This window comes from Mauremys reevesii, linkage group 5 (assembly GCF_016161935.1).
Source record: "Mauremys reevesii isolate NIE-2019 linkage group 5, ASM1616193v1, whole genome shotgun sequence".
NCBI classification, from domain to species: domain Eukaryota; kingdom Metazoa; phylum Chordata; order Testudines; family Geoemydidae; genus Mauremys; species Mauremys reevesii.
This window is the reverse complement of record NC_052627.1, coordinates 59181590-59200488: the sequence shown is the minus strand read 5'-3', so window position 1 is coordinate 59200488 and position 18899 is coordinate 59181590. Positions and strand designations below refer to the sequence as shown.

The window sequence follows — 18899 nt, the reverse complement described above, 5'->3', positions numbered from 1 at the left end:
AAAAGAATGTCAAATCCAGATGTGTACATGAATTTATCATTTGTTTAGCTAATGAGTTTCTATGCCAAGGCAGAATAATCTCTTGCAATTTGAGAGTCTGTGCTAGTCCACCTACAACTGTTAGGTTGGCTTTATGTTAGCCCTGTAAATGATAATGTATTTGGAAAGTATTTTAAAGCTGGGTGGAGAAATGTGATATTCTGCCCCTTTAAATGTTTGGGTGCTCTGTATCGACCTTGAGCAGAGACTCACTTCTGTTTGTTTCTGTTTGTTGCCAGAACAATAAAATCACCATAACAGATAGAAACACAGCTATCAGCTTCCCTTATGTCTATCTCCCTCACTGTTGGTTCTAAATATAACCGGGGTAACCTTAAGTCCGCATTTCCTGGTTTTCAGAAGTCTGAATTTTGCTCAACCCAACATGCTGCAAGGGGACAACATACCACCCAGAAACTTTAACTCTATTAACATAAAAACCTATATGATATTAATATTACATATGTAATCCTCTCCTTAGGAAGTCCTCTTCCCCTGGTAATGAAGGCTAAGAGTTAATCTGAAATGTAATGCTTAGGAGATTAAAGGATCTGAGGCCACATCAACATGGCCTTATCCTGTGTGGCAAACTGCACTCAACCTCTGCATCAAAGCCTCCTAGTTTCTTGAATACACTAGGGTGGATGAATTAGAACTTTTATGGCAGATTTAGGTAAATTCAGAAACTGAGGATTCCAGTTTCTTGAATACACTAGGGTGGATGAATTAGAACTTTTATGGCAGATTTAGGTAAATTCAGAAACTGAGGATTCCAATACATAAGAACTTGAATAATACACAACATTATACTCCCCTGTGACATTTATTTTGATATTATATCACTTATTCTACACTGCTCTCAATTTTTCAGTGCCGTGCATATTTTTTGTACTGACAATGCATAACTGTATTTTGGAAACTGTCAGGAGGGAAGGGGGAGATTTTGGCAGGTGGGCATGGGGCAGTTGGGGCTTTGGGCACCCAGATGGCAGCTTGAGGCCTCAGCCCCCAATAGCATTTTGGCAGTGGAAATGAAATACCTCTTTCCCTCCACCTGTTGACAGGATTGGCAGTAACATGACATTTGGGAAGAGGGTTAGGGGGAGGTGACTTAAATTTCTAGTTCTTTATCCTAGCCACCTGTGGGCTAGTGTACTGATTTCACAGCCTACAGAATAAAAGTCAGGTGAGCTTCAGTCAGTGTGGTCCCTTCTTCCCAGAGCCACTTTTATGAGAACTTATAAGGAGTCCAAACAAAACAAAACCAGCAATAGCAAAACAAAGACTGCAACTACAACCAACAGTCTCAACATTCAGACCTGCAGGCAAGGCCCCAGTTCACATCCAGCTGTCCCCCTCCCGGCAGCCCTCTGTGTTGCTCCGACTCTCTACTCCCTCTAATAGGTCAGGGTTAATTGGCTGCTACATTTGGGTGTGGGCTAGGGGGTGCTCTTGTACCCTGTTACACCAGCCCTTGGCAACAACCAATTACCCCTAGCATACAATAAATATGGATAAGTACAGCTGGTTGGAAATTCTTTGACAAACTGGTTTTTCAATGAAAAAAAAAGGCCATTTCTGTCAATTGAAATGTTTTTAAAAAGCTAGATTTTAACAAAATTTAATTTAGAAAAACACAAAACAGTGTTTTGATAATGTTTAAACATCTTGTTTTGACATTTTCAGATTGAAAATTTTGATTTTTCATATCAAAATGAAATTCATTTTTATATAATTTGAAAAAAAGGTCAAAATCAGAGGAAAATATTTTTATTTTAATCAAGAAAAATATTTTCAATTGACCCCAAATCAACTTTTTTTCTAAAACTCATTTTGTGAGAAATTCTATTTCAGAATGGAAAACATTTGAAAATCATGATACTTCCTGTGAAACAGAAAATCTGGTTCCTGCCCAGCTTTATACTTAAGCATATTAGCTCTTTATTTCTGCTAAAGATATCAGCACAGAAATAGGCAGAGGTGACATTTAAACTGTCATCATTCACTTTCAGAGTTAATATGCAATTAAGAAGAGTAGAACATTGCACATATCTCAGGACTGTCATTTCAAGCTGTCTGCAGACTCATGCATGTGGTTTATATTGCACATAAGGGTGTGTGAGTATATATATATAGAGACAGACAGACAGCTTAGGATCTGCCTTACAATCCTGTGATAGATGGAAGCTTCTATGTGGAATGTGGAATACACTGGGCCTCACTTATAAAAATAAGTCATTTGTATTCCATGCCATCTGATGTGAGGAGCAAAGAGAATATTTTTGCTGCTGTCATCAGGATCCAAAAAGCATGGCATTAAAACTAGCTCCAGTTCCTCATCACAAGAGCCATTTAGTTTATTCTCTATGCAGGAAGAATTCTATTGGGAATCATTTTGATTTTGTACATTAGTTTTCACTGTGTTGTTTTGCTATTTAAATTTTTTTAAATAAAATGCATTACATCTCCTTGATTGTAAATATGTATCTGGATAGTTTATGGAACTATTGTGAGGCTTTTCTGGTCCCCCTGAGCACTGTTGAGTGATGTTTGTGTAACAAATGTATGCTAGGCAGCACATGTGCTGCTGAAAATAATGTATGTGCCTCAGATTATTTGAGAGACTAGGTGGGTGAGAGAATATCTTTTACTGGACCAACTCTTTTTACACATAGCTCTTCGGATAATGTTAATAAACTTTATGACACTGAATTTTTTAATGTTTATCCTCTTTTCACTCTCTTTCTGTAAGGAAGATGCATACACGCTATTCAGGTTAAAACAGTTAGGTATCTTCTTCACTTTTGTTTTGTTTAAAGCTTCTATTTCAGAATATAGCACGCTCTGTGTAATACTGCAGAAAAAATGGGACAGTCCTAAGGAGAAACCTACAAAAAAAATGAGCCATACATAAAAATGAATATTACCAAAAAGACCTCTTACCTGGCTTTCCCAAACATATATTTATTTAACAGCTAAATTCAGTCATAACACAGAATTAAGCCACTGTATCATCTTTTTAGTGAGTGCTCAGTTGATTTAAACAGGCATATTGTGAAATGAGCATTCTAGATGGCCATTATGATGATAGTACTTCTCTCAACACTATTTTTATGATGCATACTTTCAAATCAGTGAAATATATTCAGAGCTGTTTAGAAATGTTATGAGGAATGCCACTTTCAAAAGTGTTATCTATTTTTAGTTGGTGAAGCTATTCAGTTTTAAGAAGCTTTAAGCCTTTTATTGAAATACCTTATTCTGTATAAGTCTCCCATTCATAAAAACCCAAAACAAAAACAACAACAAAAAATTAGGCATCACACAGATGTTTTTCCTTCATAAACTGAGTTTTCCATTGTGTATTTCTGGAAATGTTTTTAACAGTATTATACAATCCTACTATATGGTTACATTTGTTCTCTCACTATTGCTGATAATAACTACCAGCTCGGTGATTTGTTTGTTTTTTTGGGGGAGGTGGCTAGGGTTTTTTTTACGATTTATATTACTTCACACTCTTTTCTGTCCATAGAAAACAAACCGTACAACAAGATGTAACCAGATCTAGATGGCTACAAGCTGGTCTATTCCTAATGGATCAGGGGACAATGTGTTCAGAATGCTGGTTAGAAGGATAATTAGGGTCAGTGACACTCTCACCATCTGGAATTGTTACAGTTGCCAAAATCTGAGATGACTCATCATGCTCTGGGGACCCTATCTCTAATGGCAGCACTAATCATAAGGGAACAGTAGACAGGGATGAAACTGTTGTTAAGTGTCATAGCTTGAGGAAAATGTTCAAGAAAAAGAGGGAGGGGCCCTTTTTGACTTAATATTTTTTTCACACAGAAAAACAAGATACTCTGACTCTCACCAAACCAGAGGTTTGTGTGATTTTTATGAGTTCCAGCCACCACTGAGAGTGCATCTCCTTATATGTTTTCAGTCCAAACTAGAACTGGTTGTATAGATTCTTACATACAATCCCTGCAGGTTTTTGTTTTACTATGCACTGAAGAAAAAACAAACAAACACAAAGAAAACCTCATGAACCTATAGTCCAGTAAAACACTCGCTGAAGTAAATGGGAGCGTTGGCAGAGTAAGGACTGCAGGATTTAGCCCTGAATGATCAAACCAATGATTAGTATATGAAATTGTTTCACAAAATTAACATAATATGATTAAAATAAATCTTTAAAGGATTTTTTTGGGAAAGTCTAAATTATTTAAGAATGGGAAAACCAAATCTACAGAATTGCTATGAGATTTTCTTAATAACAGCTATGGCTGTTTTGATTTGAAAAAATGTAATTAACATTTGTAAGGAAGTGTGGTTTTTATGCACTTCACCAATACATACAGAAAAATTGGGAGACACATTTGTGAGTGGATTAATTTGAGAAGCATAGGTGCTTTACTCAGAAGCCTGATTCTGTTATATAAACAAACATAGCAGGGATTGTCCTAAGAGCTAAATATATTCTCCTCACACTGCATATAAGGAAAAGAAAATTGAGAGAGACATTAAACTGCAAATCCTTTTGCAGAAGTAACAAGCAGTGTTTGAGTGACAATACTATAAGGAAATGTGCAGCAGGCACTGCTGTCTCTGTGGAACTATGACTGTCACAGTATACAAATAATTAACACAGATAAAGGGAGTAGCTAAGGGGAAATAATTGGCTGGGAATAAAATTAAGAGAATATGGCCATAAAGCTGAGGTTTTATACTGTTGCATTAAAGATAAATATATTTAAATATTGTTCATAAGAAATGTTTATTTTAGAAGACACTCAGATGTACATTAAACACAGTGTTACACTTCATATAGCCATGGCTATTTCTTCCCAATTTCTACAGTAACATTAATAGTTTTACAGGGAGATTCCAAAACATACTACAGTAGTAGCTAGAAAAAATAGGCAGTTTGTGAAATATACCAGTGTAAAAATGATTGATTCCTATGTTTTCTGATGTAAAGCCAAATTGCCAAATGCAAAGGCAAATATTAGGATGAACCAAAATACTCTATCTGAATATACCCTGAATGTTGGGAAAGTTCAGATATTTATCCAAAACTTGCAGCTCAGGCCCATTTGTAGAAGAAATTAAGTCTCTTTCTGTACAGTTCTGCTTTACAAAGATTAATTTTGTACTTCATGAATAGTGAGATCAGTCACTCAAGACTTAAGTTAACATTTAAGTTATATTTAATAGAAATGTGTCCAGAACAGTACAGGAGCTCTGTATTGCTCCCTCAGATTCTGGGCAAGGTTGGACACAGATTCAAGTGTCTTGGCTTGAGACTCTACCTAGTGCTTTAATTTAATAAATGAATAGCTAGAGTCAATACACCATATAATAGCCCACAACCTTGAATAGGCCACTGTAATCTGAAGCATCTACTATCATTTCTGTTTACTCACATATTAGAAAGAGGAAAGTGATGCTTTTGGATCCAATCAACGTTCCATTTAACTCTGTGGGTATCTCTCCACTGAAATCTGTGGGAGTTCCATGAAGCCCTTGATTGTCCTTAAATGATGCGGGTATACAGGAGCCATTTTCTCAACCTGAAAAGATCCCAATTTGGGGCACGATGTGTGACAAAGACCCAGATGAAGGGCACAAAAATTATTTGTTAGGAAACATAAAATGAGGTGGGACTGAGTCCTCTTGTATAAATAACTTTTCCTATAACCTCAGTTTCATTCTTTATTTCTCATGTAATTAATAAATAGTAAAAGTTAGGGACATCACATTTGTGTGAAGTGTAGGGATGAAAAAGAATGGCATTCCTTGAAATTAGGAACATCTGAACGGTATGGCAGATTCTGTTCCTATTCTGAAGCCAAGTCATCTACCATATACAAAGACTAATAGCACCATGCTTTGCTCAGCTGACCTTCATAGGGGAATGTAGTTTCCTATACTCCTCTCATCCAGGCCACAAACAGAGCCATTCTGTGCCTACTCCTATAGTTTCAGAGCTGCAGAAGGGTGCCTGTACTCTTCCTCAACAGGTTTTAATCAGTGGCTCCCTGCAGTGGTGGATTCACACCTCTAATCATTCTGTCCCTAAACCTCCCTCCCTATTACTGAAGAGAGAAACACTCAGCAGGGCAAGCAAAGTCTTACTGTGCAGCCTCTCCACAGCCTGATGCATCCACCAGCATGGTGAAACCAAGTCTGTTCCACAATTTTAGCGCCATCTGCATCCAGAGGGCCAGGACTTTGCCCACAAAGATCAGATATTGGTTGGAGATGTACGGTCTTCTTTAAAAAAAAAAGTATTTTCCCCACTTTCCATTAATAAACTGGACCACAGTAATTTGTGACTTGACTACTGTAACCACTGTCTTTCTGGCTTTTCAACTTTGCTCCCCTCCAATCTATCCAAAATACTGTTGCCAACCTCATCTTCCTCACCCACCTCTTTCATCATATTACCCACTTTCTTCAAGTCTCTACCTGGATGCACTCCGCATAAATTTCATACACCTTATCCTCACTTTCAAGGTTCTGCCCATTTCTGCTCAAGCCTGCATCTCTGGTTATTCATCCTACAATACTTCTGTTTCACCTCATGCTCTACCAATTTACTTCCTGGGTTGTTTCCTCTCTCATATGTCACATATGCCCCTGTGCCTTCTCCAATGGTGCTCCTGCCCTGCACACCCAGTCATCAGGTTTCCTCCCTGATCCTGTACAGCATCCACTATCCCTTTCCTCTTCTATATCTCTCTTCAAAACCCCGCTTTCCTCACTCATCCCTCCAGCAACATGCCTCTAATCTGCTAAAAACTCATAATTCTAATTTTAACCCCCCCACACACACATGGTCTGTAAACTGCATTTCTATAAAGAATCCAATCACCATATAAATATGGGCCTCAATCCTTGGCCCCTGTTCTGACTGCTTTGTACCACCCTTAAGGGGCAGCAGAAGGATCCTCCTGGCGCAGGAGTACTTGGATGGTGCAAAGCCAATGTAGTTGGCGCTATACCACCCATTTCTCTCCCACCTCTGCCCCACCACACACATACATTTTGTGTACGCAGCATATTGTGGGTGGGGGAATGAGGCATATGGTGCTCTGCCAGATCCATGGCTGGCACTGCAAGTGACTGAAGCTGAGGTAAGTTAGAAACAGTCTCAGGACTCCTCTACAGACACAGAAGAATCTGCCTCACTGCCTGAATTTGGTCCCAAGCTAATTTGTAGAGTGTTACTGTTCCGCATCAAGGGCTTATAACTGTAATGCTGAGTTATACATTCCAGCTTTGAAGGTGGCTGTCTGTTTGTTTACTGTTTTTCTTACACACAAATCACTTAAAAACATCTCCTTTATTTTTTACTTTAATGAAATATTCCTTCTGGCTATTGCCTAACATTCAGGAGTTATGGGGTTTTTTCCTAACCTGTTACATGCAGCTATTTCTCTGTTACCATGACACCCACTAATGTGCATGAGACTGGAGTCTAAGAACATTAAAGTCACATGGGAAGATGGACAAGTTGACACGAAGATGATGCTAAAGGGCAGACACCAGATACTCAGCTGGTGCAAATCAATGTAGCTGCGTTGAAGTCAGACTTTAAGTCATCTCTTTAATGCATTTGTAAATATTTTTAAGGTACACATTTATTAAAGACCTTTACCCACATTGTTTAGTGTTGCAGCAAATATTTTACTACAACTGTCTATTAATTTGCATGGAATTAACAAAGGCACCAAAATTTGAGAGTGATCACTGATTAGGGTTGTCCAACCTGAGACACCTTGACACATCTGACACATTATGTATTTCAGGAGTGTAGGGCAGCTGCATCTCCAAGTGAAATCCATAGGAGTTGTGAGTACCTGATACCTTTAAAAATCAAATATAAAAATGTCTGAAATTGGGCACCCAAAAACAAGTGGTCACTTTTCAAAAGCTTTGACCTAACATTCCCTGATATCAACTGGCTTTCTGACAATTTAAGAGCAACAAAAAGTGTTTAGAAAAATCAACACATTTTAAAATAGCAACATTGAATATTATACCATTCCTCACACTACTTCAAATTCTAAGCCTACCCTTTGCTCCAAAGCACTGAAAAGATAGCAGGCAGAACATTTGTTGCCCAACACTCTTGTTTTCCTCTTGTTATCTGTGTCCCACGGTTGTCTTCTCTGTGTATGCCACACTTCCAATTAAAAACAAAAACAAACAACCCAACAATTTTAATTTTACCAACGTCTGAATGCCCCTGTTTCCATGTTGTTTTCATACTTGGATGAGTCTTAGTGTTTTGAGAATGAGAGGTTTGATAAATGCAGTATTGACAGATGCTGTTCATGTTTCTTTTCCCACCCCATCTGATGGAAAGCCTCCTTTCTTTCCAAAGACATCTTGAAAGCAAACAACCCTTGACTCTGCAGTGCTGGACTTTCCTTGAACAGAAATTATTAATTATGTCTATTACAGACTAGATTTAAATAATGAAATTCATGTCATCCTGTCACATGTGAGCCAATCTGGGTCTTCATCAGTAAAAAACTAATGCACTATATCCCCCGATATTCAATTTACCAGACATTTTTTAATTAAACATATTGCAGTTACTTTTAAAAAAGATGATAGACAATGATGTAATTTATTTTAGGGCAATGCGAGCATCATGAGAATTTTTTTATTAGTGAATTACGAAAACATGTCATACTAAGCAATTTGTCTACCAAGCCCAGTACAATGACAATATCAGTGACAAATACTTGGATGCTTCAAAGACAAAATGCTCCTGCAATCAGGGCCGGATTATGACCTTTAGAGGCACTAAGCACTGAAAAGATTATGGTGCCCCCCCATGTAATTCAAAATAAAACAATACTATACTGTAAAATAAAATTTTATTATTTGAAATGACACAAAATTTACATGTATGCTGAAATTAAAATAGCTTCTTTCTAGATTTTCTGATTGCAAAATTCTGGGTAAGTTCATCGAAGCTGACTCGATGAAGCATGTCCACCTCCATACACAATAGAGAAAGTGAATCAAGTCTGTCCTGACACATTGTTGTTCTCTGAGGGTTTTTTATTCTTTTCAGCTGAGAAAAAGAGCGTTCTGCGGAGCAGTTAGTAAGCATTAATGTTAGAAAAATACATAGTGCGATCTCTACATTTGGAAATATTCATTGTATTCCGCAACAAAGAGTCCTGTGGCACTTTATAGACTAACAGATGTATTGGCTTATGCACCAATACATCTGTTAGTCTATAAGGTGCCACAGGACTTTTTGTTGCTTTTTACAGATCCACACTAACAGGACTACCCCTCTGATACATTGTATTCCATCTTTCAATATTGTGTCATGAAGATCAATGTGACAATTTCATTTTTCCTGTTTCATTAAATTTTGCGTGCATATAACAATGGAACCGCCGTACTTCTCCACAGAGATTCATGTTTGAGTCAACAGGGTATGAGTCAACTAGCTTTTGGGAACCTTGTGAATATTGTTCGTCAGATAAGTTCATATCGTTTAGAAAAGAAAATCTACTTGATACTTCTTTGTACACTTCACCTCTCCTCTTCATATGAGTTTCCACTGTATCAATTATAGCGTAGTAAGTAGATACACAAAATTTGTCTCTAGGATTCAATGCTGTTTCTGTTGCACTGCTATCATTTGCTTGTTTTTTCCTGATTCACTTGCGGGACTGGGATTCTTTGTAGTTAGTATCAGGCAAGATATCTTTTGATATGTCTTCAAATCTTTTGAAATCATTCCTCAAAGTGTGTAAGTGGTCTGCTAATGATTGACAGAGGTCTGCATATGTTTTCAGATTCAATTCTTTTTCTTGGAGAGCTTGACTTGTGTGGTAAAAGTGTTGTAAAATTTCATTCCACATGGTCAACATGAATACAAACTCTAGTTCCTGCATCTTGTTTGCAATGTTTTCTGCCTCTCACAGTTTCTCCCTTTTCTGATTGGTCTTCAGCTATACTTTCTAATGCATCCACAATCTTTGAGTAGGACTCCAGAATTGCACTTGCTGCCACTGCATGTGCCTCCCAGCAAGTATTAGAAAGAGATTTCAACACACGATCATTGCCCAAATATGTTTTAAGAAATGCCCATCGGTGTGTTGAGGCAGAGAAAACTGTATAAAGCAGGGGTTGGCAATCTTTCAGACGTGGTGTGCCGAGTCTTAATTTATTCACTCTAATTTAAGGTTTCGCGTGCAAGTAATAAATTTTAACATTTTTAAAAGGTCTCTTTCTATAAGTCTGTAATATATAACTAAACTATTGTTGTATGTAAAGTAAAAAAGGTTTTAAAAACGTTTGAGAAGCTTCATTTAAAATTAAATTAAAATGCAGAGCACCCCAGACCGGTGGCCAGGACCCAGGCAGCGTGAGTGCCACTGAAAATCAGCTCACATGCCGCCTTCAGCACACGTGCCATAGGTTGCCTACCCCTGGTATAAAGTAACTGGACTGTTGAGAAAAAAACTTAGTGCCACTGGACAACAATCAACAGCACTGTGTCCAACAAGATTGAGAGAGTGTGCAGCACATGGTATAAATATGGCATATTTGTTCTGTTCTAAAAGCTTCTTCTGCATTCCTTGATAATGCCCTGACATGTTGGCAGCGTTGTCATAAGGCTGACCTCTGCCCTTTGAGAAATCTATTTTGCAAACTTGGCACAGATAATGCAGTACCTGATTTGCCATTTCTTCACCAGTGTGGCTTTTCAAATTGAGGAATGTTATAAATCGTTCAACTGGTTTTCCATCTGTGGGAGACATATATCTTAGTACAATACTCAATTGATCAATATGTGAAAGATCAGGTGTAGAGTCGACAGATTAACTGAAGTACCCAGCAGTACTTATTTCATCCACAATAGCTGAACAAACCTTGTCACTCTTTAGACCAATGAGTTCATCCCATATTGTCTTGGATAAGTATGATGGGTTACATTTGCCAGCATTCCCATATTTTGAGATATGGCCTGCTAAAAATGGGTCAAACTGATCCACAAGCTCCAACAATCCCAAGAAATTTCCATTCTGCAATGATCCAAATGTGTCATTTGATCCCTGGAAAGGCAGACCACGTTCAGCTAATGTTGGAATAACAGCTATAACATGCTGCAAGATATGTTGCCAGTATTCACGCTCCCCTTTAATTTGTTCTTCCAATTTCTGTGTCAATCCAAAGCCCTGTCTTTGATTTAAATATGTCAACATCGAATCTCTGTGAGTAGTGCTATTTTCATGTTGTTCAATTAAAACAGTATTCCACCAGTCACTAAATCCATCTGCAGCAAACCGGGATGTTGAAGGTTTATATGCAAAAAGTTTGCAAACAAAACAGTACACAGACCCTGTTGATGGTGAATACAGTAGCCATTCTCGAGTGTATTTCTCACCATTCGCTTTCATGCCAAAAAATATTTTTTGTGGATAATATCTTGTTTGTTTGCCATTGGTAAAAGTCTGACGTGATTTCTCAAATGGCCCAGTGTGGTGTTGACAGTCATTTGGTCCACTATCTATCCAGTAAGCTACATCATCGGTACTGAAATCAACCCACATACCAGGACCTTTTCTCCTATTATTTACAGCATGAGCAGTTTCAGTCTCTGACACATTCACACCTTCTAGAACAATGTCTGTTTTACCACCAGGAGTAGATGATCAGTTACAGTCTCTGATTTCCTTGCATTATTTCGATCTATGTTAGTAGGATGCCTCCCTGGTTTAGGTGGGGATAACTAATAAAAAGAGAACAGAAAAACTGGGGAAGAGTGTGTAGTGGAGTGTAAGGAAGTCTAACAAAGTTCTGATTTTTCCCATGATGACTACTTGGATGCTTTTTTTGAAATATCAAATTTTTAAAAAAAATTCATTTTTTTTGGTGCCCCCTTCTTTGCTGGTGCCCTAAGCACATGCTTAGTCTGCCTATAGGGTAATCGAGCCCTGCCTGCAGTGTTTCTAGATTTCATAGTGCCTTGCAGTACGCAGTGACAAAAATTCCTTCCTGATTCCAGCTGATACTATAATCCATGAGATTTAATTACATAAATATGGACGTTATCCAGTAATTTTAAAATTCCAGCCACAGCATTTGATTCTACAAACTCTTGTTGCTGTGAATTCCACAGGTTGATTTGATGGAATACAAAGTAGTATTTCTTTTCATTTGTTTATGCCAAGCTATTCATTTTATAAAATGACCCTTTGTTCTTTTACTATGCATTAAGGTATTAAAGAAGAGACTAATTAATGTTTACTATAATCATAATTTAGAATAACAATCTATTCACATCCTCCCTGCTCCAGCCTAAATGAGACTTTACACCAGAGCTAGTTAATAGGACCAATACTGCAGCCAGTTCATTGCATTCTTATGTAATGCAATAGGTGTTTTGCATATTGAATACCTCATTCTGCCCTATAAGGAAAAGCTATGACTGAAGAAATTGATTCCTTTGCCTGTTATTGTTGTAACATTTTTTAAACCTAAAATAACACAAAGACAGTCAGAAGTCATCACACAATAATTACTAAAATCAAGAATTCAACACTTCTTTCATTTAAATGACCTTCCCAAAAAGAAGCTAAAACTGTATATGAAATAAAAACTTTAAAAGCAAAGTAGCATGCAAACCATACCCCCAGATCCAAACTCTGAGATAGCTCAGATATGGATTTGAATGTATCAGTTTAGATACCACTCTCCTGAAGAGTCACATGAATGTCAAGCAAATGTATGTAGGTTAGTAATGCTGATTTAATTGTCTTAAAGGTGACCTGTAAAGGAAAATAAATTGGAATGTGTGCCCGCCCTCCTTCTTCATAATATCTAAAGAAAACCTTATGTGTGTGGTGTTTTGTCTTTCTTGGAAAACTCTATGGCAGCTGGATGACAAATAGAATTGTGACATCACAAGCACAAAGAAAGAGAAATCTGATTAAATGAGAGAGGAAATTATTTGTATTCACAGCAGGTGAAATCCTGGCCCTATTGGGCATTGACTCCAGTGGGGCCAGGATATCAGTCACTGTTCAAAACTCTATTTTTGGTTTGTGTTGTAAAAACCTATTTAACATAAATGACTGAGAAGCACTTGGATGAAAGGATGGCTCTAAGATTCAGCACCACTTTCTCTTCAGTTAAGGTGTGAAATGTTCAAACCTACATTTCTAAGACTTCCCACAAGTCTGCTCATAAAACCAGGGAAGAGCAGACAGTCCTGCTATTTATAAAGAGAAACCAAGCAGATTTTACATCTTTCAGCACTTCTTTATACTGTACTTCCTAATTAAAAAAAACAACTAAACAAGTTCTTATCTTTGTAGGTCAGCTTTAATTGTCTTGATAAGCTACATCAACAGTAAAAAAAAAGATAAATGGCTTTTTAATTACCAGCAGCTTCTTAGCTACATCCTATCTAGCAACAGTTGTTGGGTAGGACAAGCTTTTCTTACATTGCATCATTAACACAGTAACTTGCAAACGTAGAGGCCTTGCATATCCTAAAATTCAAACTCCCACAGGAACAAGGTGCTTAGCTGTATGATGTCTGGGAGCAGCTAGATGATTTTTTGAGTTGGGGTCAGCCACAAGTCACTTTCTCTATAGTGTTGTCTATGTGCGAGAATTTTTACCAACCTCTGGTTTAGTTGCATTACAGAGATTTCTAAATTAGTACCCACTGCATTGCTTGGAAAACTAGCATGCAATCAAAAGTAACCTAATTCAGTAGGAATCCCTGAAGACCCAGGGAATTTGTACAAAAATTCTTACAGTTGTAACACTGGTTCAGCTGCATTAGTATTAGCAATGTTGGGAACTGGTGCAAACAATTTTCCATCTCCAGCAGCTGTTTTCAACATTGTGTGAATTAGACAGGCACAAGTGCTGAAAATAGCTGTTGAAGTCTGAGAGCCATTTATATTAGGGCTTTCAATATTGCTAATACTCATGCAGCTGAAGCAGTGCTACAACTGTATGAATTTTTTGTAAGAATTCCCTGGGTCTTCAGGTAAGTATCTTTCTTAACATAACTTCAGTAAATGGGTAATTGTCGGGGTTCGAGTCCCTGACCGCAGAGAGACAGGCAACATAATTAAGGGTCAAGCTGCTGATTAATTTAAATAATTTAGCATGTATAGGTTAATGAGCTATATATGTAGGATAGTACCACATACAGAGTTTTGATTGTCTATATATATATATACACACACACACACACACACACAGGGAACCCTGTAGTGGACAATTATGGAATAATCACCTATCCTTAGTGAAAACTTCTGCTTTAACTTCATCAGTTAGTGGTTGGCTTTGGCTTATGCTCAGTAGGATGAAACTTTATATCACTTTTTTCAATCCTATTTAATATAGTTAGAGATGTTCTTATCATTCTCTCATTGGACACATATAACTCAGCATCCTAACACAGGTGCTAAAATAATGGATTACTCCTGTAGTTAGAAAGAGGGTGGTCACAACTACTCTGTACTATTTTAACCCCCATACTTCTCCCCTACACATGCTTTTAATGGATAATGTATTTGGGTTACAATGTCATTGTTAGAGTTAGGAAGTGCCACTCCCTGCAAAAAGAACAATGAGATACTGCATACACTGATTGAGGAAATATCTCCTCAGGAAATCCTTGTGGTTTGCTGTCATTATCAAGCAGGAGTAATAGGCCTGTAAATTACACATGCCAGAACACTATGTTACAGCCCTGGCAGCACCACAAAACCACCAATGTAAAGCTGAGTCTTCCAACTAAGCATCTTCATCAGCATGACAAAGAAAGCATCTATAGAATATAAAAATTCAGTCTAGCAGGAAACCTTCAGAAAATGTGCTTGTGCCTACATTAGCCTTAAGAAAATACTCAGCTACTCCCCAAAACATGCAGCCTCTCCCTTTTCTGCATAACTTATTGGATCTTAAGGCAGTGTAAGAAAAGCTTGACCTATGCAGGAATTTAAAATGCATCCAGGATTATAAAAACTAACAGCTATTCAAAAAATTATAGTCTCTACATTTATCTTGTGACGTGCTGAGAAATGGAGCAAAGGTTTGTTTGTTTAATTGCATCATAAGCCACCCTCAGGAAATTCTAGGGGTAAAGCACTGAGAAAAGATGGGTGTGATGGAACACACCCCTGTATTCAGTCCCCACACACTATTGTGGTAATCTTTGTACAAGGTATGCCTTGTGAGGTATCATTTGAAAACTCCTAACTTGCTAATCAGTAATATCATGGTGGAATACATGTAACAACATTATGTGTAAAGTTATGAATAGAAGCTGAAATTAGGGGTCTTTCCAAGATAAGTCTGGGGAAAGGCTAAACCGGTTCCTCAGAGACAAAGGGCAAGCTGATGCCCCAGCGAGGTGCATAGGCGGTGAGTTATATGGGTCAGTGGTGTCCATCTTGCCCAATATTTGGGAATGTGGGCCTGGCTCCACCAATGTTTGGGCTTAGCACGCTTTGGGGGGCCCTGCGCTTAAGGGGAATGCAGGTCCAAAGTGGACTGGGGGGTTAGCAGGGAGCCTGGCTCCAGCCCGCCCCACTCCACTCCACCCCGCTGGCTCTGGCGTCGCTCAGGGGAGGGGATGGAAGCTGGAAATAGGCGGGGCAGGGGCATGGAGAAAGGGGTGGAATGGGGGAAGAGAGGGGCATAGCAGGGGCGGGATGTGGCCAGGTTGCTTGCTGCTGCTGCTGACGCCAGGCCCTCCGCTATCAGCCCCAGGCTGCCTTGGACCCAACACACCTCTGAATCGTGGGGCCACCAAAGCATGGGGTGGTTGCCCCAGTCTGTCCTATGGACAGGATGGCTCTGCTCGGGCTGTTCTGGGCACCACCAAAATTATACAAATGTGGCACCCATTGCCAGGTGTCAACAAAGCTGATGGGCCATCACCTATCAAGTGGCCATTCTTTGGCAAGAAATGGGGGCAGGGATAAAGAGATCTGCATCTTAGCAAAGAAACAGCATAAGGTGTCCTTCCTCCACCAGATTCTGTGGTTCACAGCTGGAAATGCTTTTCATTGAGGGACTGAAACTATAAAAAGGAGGGGCAAACACCTCATCACCTTCTCTCTCTTGCTCCCTGCCCATCTCATTCTCTGCACCCAAGAAGACAAAAGAAACAGTCACTGGAGTCTGGGAGAAGGTTCCTGACCTGAAGACTTTGGTCAGTAATTCTGTTGGAAGCATGTGATGAGAAACTTTGCTTTAAACCGAATATAGTCTGTTAAGTTAGGTACTAGAAAGTGTTTTATCCTTATTTTTCTTGTAACCATTTCTGACTCTCATGCCTCATTACTCGTACTCACATAAAAATCTGTCTCTTTGTAATTAATAACCTTGTTTTATCTAATCGAGTATGTTTAAAGTGTATGGGTAACTCTATTTAGGGTGGAGAGTTGTGCGTGTATATTATTCCCTTAAAAGAATAATGGATTTAATGCATTTGGACTGTCCAGGAGAGGGCTGTGCAGTACAAGATATACATTTCTGAGGGAAAACTTGGGACTTGGAGTGTGTTGGGGTAACCCTTCAGTGGAACCAAGGCTGGTGAGAGGCACAGTGTGACTGGCAAGCTGCAGTTGCACAAACACATCTGCGAGTGACCTGTGTGCTGGCAGGCTGTCAGCGGTCCAGGTTGGGAGTTACAACAGTAAGGCATTGCAAGGCATCCCAGATTGAAGGGCAAGAGTGACACAGTCTAACATAGGTTGAGATTGCACCCCGGTACATCACAGTGGGTCAGACATTTTAATCTGAAGGTGATCAGATCTCTAGTCTTTTAAAATCTTGTGGAAGGGTGTTTCACAGCTGTGGGACCAATTCCTTCACATCTTGGATGTTTCAATTCTACAGTCCCTGAGGAGTGAGGCTGTCATGGTCAAGAGAGAGTTCTAACTCCTCTTGCTAGGATGGGACTTTAGGCACTAAGATATTGGTAGCATCATCATTGATGCTTAAACTTTAAATTGTTGTTTCTCTGTTAGGCTCAGGCTTCATCGGCTATGCAGGATGGTCTTGTATCTTTGCAGTCCCAGAGGCTGTCAATCATTTTGCAGATGTGAATACCACAGAATTGAAGGAAGATACAGAAAACATGGATTCAGACACCACAAATGGGTTTATTTTGCTCAGGACTTCTTACTTTTCTGCACAGCTTAATTTTGTGATTAAAATTATCATCAGAGTTTCTAGTAACATGGTTTAATATTTTCAGAAACCTTACTGTATTGACAAGTGCTGCAGTGATTGGCCTCCGCTGTAAAGACAAGGTAATCAGCCTTTTGGAGTTTAAACTGTTCTCTATCTACTGGCTAATGCTACTTTATCTATCTGACGTTGAAGTACACTGCTAAGGGGTTGATAAGAACAGTCAGGAAGTCCAGTTGGCTCCTTCTATGTACAATGGAGATTGCGCAGTGGACTCAAGTAATACTATTGGTTCCTGGCTTTGAAATAACTACGTCTTCATCTGATTTAAACCAAAAACGGGGGGAGGGGGGGGAAGGGGGGAAGTGTTCAGTTTTCTCTCTGTTGGGTTATTGGGCTCAATGAAAAAATGTTTTGTTTACACTTACATATTCAGCATCACCTTATTCCTTAAATTCTCACATACAAACTCTCATGTTGCTGTTGGATGTCTTTGGACAAGAATTGTAGACTTAGCTCATGAGAAAAAAGGCATTTTCTTCCAGAAGCTGGAGAATATACCAAGCTATTTTAATCTGCAATTAAGAGTTCATTCTCTTTGTTTGGTTTTCTATTTTATTCATAACTTTCTAGTAATCGGTTACTAAATAATTGATAAACTATCAAGCAATAGCAATTGGAAAGTAAAACTATCTCAGAGGTAAGGAAATGTAAACTGGCATAATAAGTGTTAAATGTAAATATCTACCATTCCACTGTGGTGGTGGTTTTTTTTTTAGGGGGGTGGGGGAGTATGCTAGATTGGTAAATTCACAGATGAAACTAGGTTAATTGGATAACCACTCTGCCATTTCTAAATAAGAATTATTGCTTTGGATCTATATAATTAAAGTGTGTTAATTCCACTGAATGTATGCTAAAATCCCTCCTTCAGAAGAATAAAGCATCAGACAACAGTGCATCCATACCACATTTTTTTGTTATGCCTTTTTTTTTTTAAACTGAGTACACCTTTCACAATTCTGTAGGCATAATGACAGAAGTTAATTAAAAACAATTAATATAACTATATAAATGGCCACATTCAAGTTTTGAGTGGTATGGCTGTAAACCCATTGAAGTTAATGGAGCTGCTTCCCACTTGCCTCAGTGTTGAATTTGTCTATACTAGGTTGAATTTGGCCCAATGTCAACAAAAATGACACTAAAATCCACACTGCTCTAATCCAACCCCTCAGAAAAGACCTGCTTTAAATAGCATACATGGAAAATCAGCAACTGAGGTTCTATCGATGAATGGGTCAGCAAATTCTAGAGTGGAGGCCTCTCCTCTGCAAAGTGCTGTGTAGAGGTTTGTACTCTAAATGGTCCAAGGCAACGAAAGCACAACTCAGACTTATATAAAATATTGTTTAGCAAAAGATACAAAAGGGAAAAAGACTGAATTAATCCAAACAAAAAGGTCTACTGCTAACACCTAAGGACAGTGTTGAGATCATGGCTGGTAAACAAGACGAGAATGGAACTAGAAATTAGTGAACCAAAATGGGTGTACTGAAAATTAGATCGAATTGGTGGACAAAATAATAAGGGGGACAAGTTATTCTACCCATCAACCCCTTTCTGGGGTAACTTAAAAAAAG

At 38.5% G+C, this 18899-nt stretch overlaps 1 long non-coding RNA gene across 4 annotated transcripts in view; it reads right to left on the bottom strand.

The window, feature by feature from the left end:
* The window catches only part of LOC120406217, a 55116-nt gene that overhangs the window by 15536 nt on the left and 20681 nt on the right, over window positions 1-18899 (bottom strand). For all 4 annotated transcript variants that reach the window (XR_005599146.1, XR_005599148.1, XR_005599149.1 and 1 more), the window contains exon 3: window positions 5475-5621. This is a non-coding gene — a long non-coding RNA (uncharacterized LOC120406217). The remainder of the gene's footprint in view (window positions 1-5474; window positions 5622-18899) is intronic.